The sequence below is a fragment of the Zootoca vivipara genome, chromosome 11 (genome assembly GCF_963506605.1).
Source record: "Zootoca vivipara chromosome 11, rZooViv1.1, whole genome shotgun sequence".
Classification (NCBI taxonomy): domain Eukaryota; kingdom Metazoa; phylum Chordata; class Lepidosauria; order Squamata; family Lacertidae; genus Zootoca; species Zootoca vivipara.
Genome location: NC_083286.1, coordinates 46,190,404 through 46,199,911, shown reverse-complemented (window position 1 = coordinate 46,199,911; position 9,508 = coordinate 46,190,404). Strand labels below are relative to the sequence as shown.

General features: G+C 47.3%; 1 protein-coding gene across 3 annotated transcripts in view; it reads left to right on the top strand.

Moving 5' to 3' along the window:
• The first annotated feature begins 225 nt into the window (after positions 1–225).
• The window catches only part of OSMR (oncostatin M receptor), a 40,509-nt gene continuing 31,226 nt past the window's right edge, over positions 226–9,508 (top strand). For 2 of the 3 annotated variants that reach the window (XM_035100383.2, XM_035100381.2), the window contains exons 1-2: positions 228–840; positions 6,561–6,678. The gene's annotated coding sequence lies outside the window, so the exon portion shown is untranslated. Of the gene's footprint in view, positions 841–6,560; positions 6,679–9,508 lie in introns of all 3 variants that reach the window. The other variant, XM_060280318.1, reaches the window with a different exon arrangement.

Sequence of the window (9,508 nt, the reverse complement as noted above, 5' to 3'; positions counted from 1 at the left end):
TGAAGGCAGTTCTGTATGGGAAGTTTTATTGTTTGATGTTTTATTCCGTTTTTATATATGCTGGAAGCCTCCCAGAGTGGCTGGGGCAACCCAGCCAGATGGGCGGGTTATAAATAATGTTGTTGTTGTTGTTGTTAATTTATATTGCACGTGTGAATGAGCCCAAACCAGACGTCGTTCTTGGGCGCCCCGTGCAATTTCTTGTTGGAAAAGCCGGCGGACGGCTGGGGGCGCAGAGCAGGAGCGCGGTGCCCGGCCTTCCTTGCTCACTTCCTGAACTTAAGGTGCCACATTCCTCCGTTTCGCCAGAAAGTCGTATTCGGTGTACGAGGGAACAGAAAAATCTCCCCAAATCCCACAGCAGCAGCGGTGGCGAGCAAGGCTTTCGCAAGAGCGCAGAGAGGGCCAGACGCCGGTCGGCTTCCGTGGAAAAGACGCGCTTTCCACCCAACTCGAGGATGATTGATTCACGCGGCGAAAGGCGGAGGAGGTCGGGCCAGGCCGCCGCCGCCGCGCGAAAGCGAACTTGGCGCAACTTCCCTCACGACGCCGCTCTTAAAAGTACCCGAAAGCTCCATAACATTGGTGGGGTCGCGCCGCCCCGGGCGCTGTGCCACCTTCCTGAGGGGAATCCTCTCCCCTTCCAGTTAAAGGTTGGGGACGTGGGGCGCTGACTCACCGCGGTTGGGATTCGCACACCCTTTTCTCCCCGCGCCCTCCAAAGTTCCCCCGTCCCCATTGGAAGGGAGCGACACGCTGCGGCGGCAGCAGAAGCAGCAGCGGGATCTCCTGGTTCCCCCATCTCTTCTCGACCCTCTTGCGGGGGCCCCCACGGGCGCCGTGAGTATCCCCACCTCCATTGCTGGGCCTCTTCGCGCCCTTCGTTTCTTTTCCCCCAATCTAGGAGTCTTGAAAACAAGAGTGTGTCTCTCTCCTTCCCTCTCTTTCTCCCTCTCTGGTCGATGCTCGTGAGTCCGGAGGGACAAAAATCGAGCGCGTCGTAGTTCTGAATCGTCACGCAGCGTCAGGTTTATAGCTCAGGGCAAACCAACATGGGCAGCTTGTTAGGAAAGGATTATTAGGCAAACTGTTGCTTGAACTAGATTTTGGCTTCACCCAGCAGGGCTGTTCTTTTGCCATGACCAGTGCCAACCTTACTATATGCTTTCAACCTTACTGTATGCTTGTGAAACATGGACCACTTCTAAACGCCATCTCCAACTCCAACGGTGTCTCTGAAATTTTTTTACACATCACTTGGGAAGACAGGCAAACTAATACCAGTGTGCAGTACAGGAAGAAGCAAAGATCACCAGTGTTGAAGCCATGATTCTTCAACGTCAACTTCGTTGGACTGGTCATGTTTTGCGGATGCCCGATGATCGTCTTCCAAAGCAACTACTCTATTCCGAACTTAAAAAATGGAAAGTGTAATGCTGGTGGTGAACAAAAGAGGTTTAAAGACTGTCTCAAGGCAAATCTAAAAGTAGTATAAACAACAACAATTGGGAAACACTTGCCTGTGAGCGCTCCAGTTGGAGAACAGCCTTTACCAAAGGTGTCATGGGCCTTGAAGACACTCAGGATGCAAGGGAGAAACCTGCTTAGAGGAAGGCACGCTTGGCAAATCCACACCGTGATCAACTCCCACCCGGAAACCAATGTCCCCACTGTGGAAGGACGTGTGGATCCAGAATTGGCCTCCGCAGTCACTTACAGACTCATTGTTAAAACCATGTTTATGGAAGACAATCTTACTGGGCTATGAGTGATTGCCAAAGAAAGAAGAAGACAACTTGAATAAAATGTTTTTGGGGGGAGGTAAGCCCCGCCCTGCATAATAGATCACATGACCTGACTTACACATGCCATTTGAATGAAAATTCCCCTCAACTTGGGGGGGGGGCATCCCCTCAAATATTTTATTGTGGGGCTGAAGGGACCCCTGCCTCCAGGAGTTGGCTTCTATGATGAAGGCGGTGATTTTGGTTTGCCCTCTGCTCTTTAAAACCTCAAAGGCAGGTACCTAACAGGTGGGAGTCTTCCTAAGTCTTGTGCTGAGAGAAAGTTGTCGTTGTTGCAGCAGGTTGTGTTATACTGAGTCCGGCCATCAGTCTATGCCTGGTCAGTGGCCATATGTTTACTGGAAGAACACAGTAGCCCTCTCGTGTTCCTAAGCCTCAGTGGCTGATGCTCAGGATGCAGGATGCACCTGAACCCACAGGTGATGCACAGCCATGATGAAGATGCTTTTGTTTATGCCTCAGTCCACTTTGTGTTCTGAAGCCGTCCAAGGTGGCAGCAGTTGAGGCAACTTGTGGTTAGCGAATTCCAGTTTTAACTGCCCTATGCTCTTTTTTTTTGCCAGTCTCTCACCATTTGCCGAATATGCTTCGTCAAAAAACTCACATCAAGCAAGGGAGCAAAGTTGGGTGGCATTCACTGGCAAAATAAGAGGCAGAAAATGCAAGAAAATCCAGATTTAATAGCTTGGTTATCAATAAACCTTTTTCATGATTTCAAGTTACAAGAAAGGAGATTCCGAGGAAGAACTTTTCTTCCTCAGGGCTGTTCAATGGTCTGCCTCAGGAGGTTGTGGGCTCTCCTTCCCTGGAGGTTTTTAAGCAGAGGTTGGATAGCCATCTGTCATGGATGTTATAGCAGAGATTCCTACATTGCAGGGGGCTGGACTAGATGGCTCTCAGGGTCCCTTCCAACTCTACAGTTCTATGATTCTATATGAATATCTGCTTGTCTCTATCCACTTTCTCCACACCAGGCATCCCCAAACTGCGGCCCTCCAGATGTTTTGGCCTACAACTCCCATGATCCCTAGCTAACAGGACCAGTGGTCGGGGAAGATAGTAATCAGGGCCGGCTCGTCGTAGACCCCCGGTGGCGCAGTGCACCATGGCGTGGGGCTGGTAAGCTGGGCACCGGCCTGGCAAGGAGGGCGCCGCGCGACGAAGCCGCGCGGAAACCAATTGCGCCCTGCGAGGGCGGGGCGGGCGGCGGAGCGATCTCCGCCCCTCAGCACCAGGGCGCGCGATCTGCTCAAGACGGCCCTGATGGTAATTGTAGTCCAAAACATCTGGAGGGCCAAAGTTTGGGAATGCCTGCTCCACACCATGCAGATCGGCCATTTCCCATCTCCCTCTCCCCCTTACTTTTCTTTTCTCTAAACCAGGGGTGGCCAACTCCCAAGAGACTGCAATCTACTCTGAGTTAAAAAACTGGCAGTGATCTACCCCCTTTCAGGTCAAAGTTGTTGAGCTTTTTGGGGGGGAGGAGGAAAGCAGGGCAAAAATGCTGAGCTTTTTTAGGGGAGCCAGAGTTGTTGAGCATCTTAGGCGGGAGCCAGTAGTTTACCAGTGATCTACCACAGACGTCCAGTGATCTACCAGTAGATCACAATCTACCTGTTGGACGTGCCTGCTCTAAACTATAAAGCCAACAACGTAATGACATTTCCTCATAGAAGGGCTCTTCCAGCCCCTTAATAATCTTTGTTGTCGTTTTCTGCACTTTCCCCCCAGCACCAGAGTGTCCTTTTTGAATGCACAGTGACCAGAACTGCCTGACTTTCTTGGGGAATCCTCAACTTTTTTTTCAAAACTTAAAAGCAGCTGAGGTGTCAGGTGTGTGTGTGGGTGGGGTGTGTGAGTCCATTTTCATTAGAGTAATAGTGCTGTGACTTTTTCTAGAATTCCCTACCCTCCAAAAGCTGCTATTTGTTCCAGTGGCAGAAAAAGATGGCTGCCTGTTTTGTTACTGTATTGTTCCCTCTCCCCCTCTGCCACCACCACCCAAAAGGCTAATAGTACTTTCAGAGAGAGAGGGCAAGATTCAGAACAAGTGGAATTGGTGGGAGTTGGTTACACATCCCTCCTGCAGTACCAGTCAAAGTTTCCCTGCCCCAGCACAGCAGCTTTATTATTTATAATATTTTTAAAACTCAGGGGTCAATGGTCTGATCACGTACCTCCTACCCCACATGACATGGCTTAAATTTCCCAGAACCCTCTGCTTCCAAACCTAGAGTCACCACTGCACAAAATAGATCTGATTCAGCAGGGATCTTGCACGTGAAGAGTGGGGACTCCAATTCTGCTGGATGGCGTTTGTAACCTACGGCTGAACTGTGATTTCTCAGAAGAGATTTCTCTGAGGCTTCCCCGATAATGCTCTGTTGATTTGGTTTTCTGCTGTCATGCAAAAGCTAACCGTTTCTCAGAAGATTCTGTGAACGGTCTCTGCCTTTTTTGTGTGTGCATTCACTGCAGTTCACCACAACCCCCAACAAAATGGGCTAGATCCAGCTAAGTTTTACTGGAGAGGAGACCTGTTGACCTTTTCTACCTCGGTTGTCGGAGGTGGTACACCTCTGAATACCAGTTGCTAGGAGTCGCAAGTGGGGAAGGGGGCTTGTTTGCAAGGAGGTTCTATGATGTTTGTCAAGCAATCAGTTCCCCATGCTTTCCAGTTCATTTTCTCATCATTTTCCTTATTGCAAAAAATCTGATTTTGAGGGGAAGTGGGTTTGTGTTGCAAGAGTACCAAATCAAGTTTAATTGTGCAACCAGAATTTGCTGCTGCTGCTATTATTATTATTATTATTTTATATACACCACCCTTTATCCAAAGATCACAGGACATTTTCCAGTATAAAAGCACAAAATGCATGACATAATAACAAGAAATGCACACACGAAACAATATTCTCCCAAGGCACATTTAAAATGCCATAGATTGCTTAAACATCCCAGGGCCTAGGAGGTGACTGTTTTTGCTGGTTCCTAAAGATACGTTTTGAAAGTGTCAGGCTAGCCTCACTGAGAGAATTCCACAAATAACATGACTGAATGCCATCCAAAAATAGTGGATCATCCCTGACTCTGTTGACTGACTGATGTAAGATGAACTTCCAACAATATGAGGAGCCACAGGTTCCTATCCTGAACTAGGGACACCTGGATTAAAAACTTGCATACAAGAAGCCTTTTGGTCCTGTTCCCTTCTCCAAATCTTTGCGTGTTGTGTCAGTTATGATGCTCTCTGGATGACCGGGACCCAGTTTGGTCTTCCTCAGATTGCCTACCTCACAAGGTTGTTGTGAGGATCAAACGAGGGTAGAGAAAAGCCATGGGCTCCTTGAAGAAAGGAAGGTGTGATGATGTAATAAATAAATTTAACAACTTTTCCCATGACTGTCCGATTGGAGCAAAACAAATAATGAGTTTCATTGTAGTAGTGCACGATTGTAGGTTTACAAATGCACCTGGGCATTAATGTAGCAGTAATGTTTGTAAAGGGAAAGGGACCCCTGACCATTAGGTCCAGTCGCAGACGACTCTGGGGTTGCGGCACTCATCTCACGTTATTGGCTGAGGGAGCCGATGTACAGCTTCCAGGTCATGTGGCCAGCATGACCAAGCCGCTTCTGGCGAACCAGAGCAGCGCACGGAAACACTGTTTACCTTCCCGCTTGGAGCAGAACCTATTTATCTACTTGCACTTTGACGTGCTTTTGAACTGCTAGGTTGGCAGGAGCAGGGACCAAGCAACGGGAGCTCACCCCGTCGCAGGGATTCGAACCGCCGACCTTCTGATCGGCAAGCCCTAGGCCAGGCATCCCCAAACTTTGGCCCTCCAGATGTTTTGGACTACAATTCCCATCATCCCTGACCACTGGTCCTGTTAGCTAGGGGTCATGGGAGTTGTAGGCCAAAACATCTGGAGGGCCGCAGTTTGGGGATGCCTGCCCTAGGCTCTGTGGTTTAACCCACAGCACCACCTGCATCCCATACATATTTGTACTCTGGGTCAAATTAGCTCAGTGATAGCGCACTTGCTTTTCATGCCAAAGGTTGCAGGTTCTATCCCAGACATCTCCAGGAAGCGGATTAACAGAGAATTCCCATCGGTGTCCAAAGCTTTAAAGACTCACTACCAGCCACCATAGGCTAGGAGGCCTCAGCCTTTCTGGGCCTGGAAACACATTTGGAAATCTAAGAAACTGCTGTGGAGTACCCCAAAATATCCACTTCACAAAGCAACAAGTGGTGATGCTCAGATCTCTTCTCCCAATTAAACAACAAAGGGAAACACCTATGCACCACACACAAAACAAATTAAGACAGAAAAAGCAGGGAGCCCCACCCAAAAGAAGGTAACCCCTTTCAGCCAAAACACCCTATCCTTATTAAAATAAATAAAATTCAGAGGAGTTTTTGGCAGGTGCCAAGAGGGACGTCTGAAAGCACCATAGTGACCACATTGTAGATAAGAGCAGTGGTCTGACTCAGTATAAGGCACCTTCCTATGTTACATCCCTTGGATCAAAGGAAGTACTGTGCGAAGGGAAAATACATGCAAATAATAGGTGGGCACTTTCGTTTGTGAAACGCCACGTTTTCTTTCCCAGCAACTGCTTTCCTTGGCTGGGATCTCGCTGGCCCATTTACTCACTCCTTTTGCACTGTGGATGATAACAATAACTTGCAAGAACAACAAGAAAACATGAAGGATTAAAAAAACAAAACCCTTTTTACCCTGAATAGCAAGGAAAAGAAGAATGGAAAAAGAGGAAGCTCAAAGCACGTTGTGACCAGATAAGACAAAAAGATCATTTGGGAGAGTTACACAAGACCGCTGCACAGAGAAAGCCACAGGGACGAGGTATGTTGCCTTTTTGGTTTTTAATGTGCTTCTTTTAATTATTTCAAGCAATGTTTTACTTTTGCAGCAAGGCCCTCATGGCAGGAGGGGTGCTAGCTCTTTTTCCATCCCATTTCCTTGACCTAAAGCCAGGGGTGGGCAGAAAGTAGATCTGATCTCCTGGCAGGTCTCTGAGTTGTTTACTTTAGATCGGGAAAGGATTTCTACCTCCCAGCAGCAAAAAAAATGACTCTTCTCTCCTATTGAATTAAGTTTGGGATATCCTAGCAGGATCTAAATGGCCCCTCTGGGGAAAGTGGGGAATATACTTGTAGCCCAATGGTCTTTTTCTCTACCACTCCCTACCTTGTGGGGGTAATAGCATGCTTGGGGAGGGAGACTTGGATCAGAATAACTGTTTAGGGAGAATGGGCACCACCCTGATCAAAACGGAGTCCCGCAGGTTGGGGGGGGGGAGTTTGGGAGATCCGATCCCCTGCTTCACATCTGTGTTGTCCCTTGAGCTGTCCCTTTGTATTCCTGCGTTTATCTGAATGACTACTAAACCATCCTTGCTTTCCCTCTGCCACGCACCTGCTTTCTATTAAACAGCAAGCTGATAACATGCAGAAATGCAGTATTAGTATACATTTTTCCTGGCACGGGGATAAAATTGAAGGGAGAAGCCTTACCTGCTTAATTCCCAAATGTTTTCCCTGCTTCGAAATGCACAGTGGGGAGCCCAGAAAAAATATTTGCAGCCCTAGAGTCAGAGCTCAGATAAAGGAAGGAAGGAAGGAAGGAAGGAAGGAAGGAAGGAAGGAAGGAAGGAAGGAAGGAAGGAAGGAAGGAAGGAAGGAAGGAAGGAAGGAAGGAAGGAAGGAAAAGGTTCCATTGTATATGCCAATCCCATGCTGAGTAGGAACCCTGGCTTCTCTTAGCTGTGCTATCTGAAGGATGGCTGGGAAATATCTTTCCCTGGAGAACCACTGCGAGTGCAGACATTGGCAGGCTACTTGGACTGATGCCTTAACTTCATAAACTGTTCAGAACCATCTCCCAATTTTCTCTTTTTTTTGTTTTGTTTTTACTGAAGAGCAGCCTAAGGCTAAGCAGCCAGTTTGAGCAAGGGAATGATAGTGGGGAAGCATGAGGGAGGGGAAGGACACAGTTTACTGGGTCTCAGAGATCTAAGGGACCTGACCCAGGCTGTAACCACATAATCATGAGGTAAAACAGCACCCATGTGAAGTTCGTGAGGCAGAAATGGCGGTTATCTTTTAGCCTCTCCTAAAGACTTATCTTTTTTTCTGCAGGCGTTTCCTGGCTCATGGGATTTTACCACACTGCTTTGTTTTACTGATAATTTTATTGGTATCTTTCTGTATCATTTATGATAAAATGCTGGCTTCAATATTTATATAATCTACTGATTGTTTCTGTATATTAGGCAGTGTGCGAAAATAAGGCATGCTCAGTGATATGTCTAGAAACCTATTTCCCCTTCTCTGTGCACCTATGGTCCTGATTTGCTAGAGTCAAGAAGAAGTTCTGTTAGAGATGGACAAGAGAAAAATCTGTGTTTCCCTATATGAAATGATGTCTTAATAACTTCTGCATAGTCAGGATGAAGAGACAAACCTAACTGAGGGTGTTGAACCTTGGGATAGTTTGGGGCAGTGCTGCTGGTAGGATTCAGTTAGTTCTATTTGTATAGGCTATGGATTTGTGTTCACCCATCCTCACTTTTATTCTCTCTCTCTCTCTCCCCCCCCCCCTCTCTCTCTCTCTGTGTGTGTGTGATATTTTTATTGAGATTTTCCAATATATTTTAACATAATCAATACTAAATAAAAAACTACATTTTATATTTTCTTGACATCCCCCAATTTCCCTTTCTGGTTTTATCACACATTCATTTCTTCTGCCTATAATTCTATTTAACTTATACATTGATGTGGAGATGGTAATCTTGCCAGATGTTTGCTGCTTGCTGAGACTGGGATTTGCAGCACCTCTTGGGTGTGGGTTTCTCCAGATGTGCTGGATCTGTGTACCGTTCCCCTAACTGGTGAACCGTAAGAGCTAGTTCTTCAGTAAAGAGCCTTCTGGCCCTGGGCTGACTCCACCCACTTAGGTTGGCCCTGAATCCCTCTGGGCATTAAGGGATATAAAAGGTTTTTCTTTCGGTTCAGCCATATTTGAGCAGCATGGCTTCTGTGAGCTCTGGGGTGCTCCTGCATCTTTGCTCCTGACTCTTTGATTTGTCTATTGCTCCCGATTCCTGCTGAGTCTCACTGCTTGCAGTTCCTGGCTCATCCCACTGTGCTGCCCACAGCCCAGCTGTAGCTTTCACCAGACACGCTTTACTCAATTTACCCACTGGTTCACACTTTCAACTTGGTGGCTGATGGAATTCCACATTCTGGTAAGGCAGATGCTTAGGATTACTTTTGCACAAGTAGAAGAAACTGTGTTGATTGTGCTCGTACTTGGGGATGCAAAGCAATGTGGCCTTAGAAAGAGTGTGCATGAGTGCATGTGTGTGTGTGTGTTATGGGATGGCTATTTGGGATTCTGGTGGAGTACCTTCTGTGCAAAAATGGCTGGGTGGGTTATATGACCATATTAACTTAGACTGCCACCCAGATGCTCTGGTTCACACAACCCCTGGTTGTGCGTTGGTAACGGGCATTGCTAGAGAAACAAAGGGACATGTGATACATACCCATGTCCAGGGCCGGCCCAATACATTTTGGCATCTAAGGCAAACCCACAAAATGGTGCCTCTACATACACCAGGGAAGAAGGGGTGGGTGGCAATCTACCGCAGGAAAAGAAATATCTACAT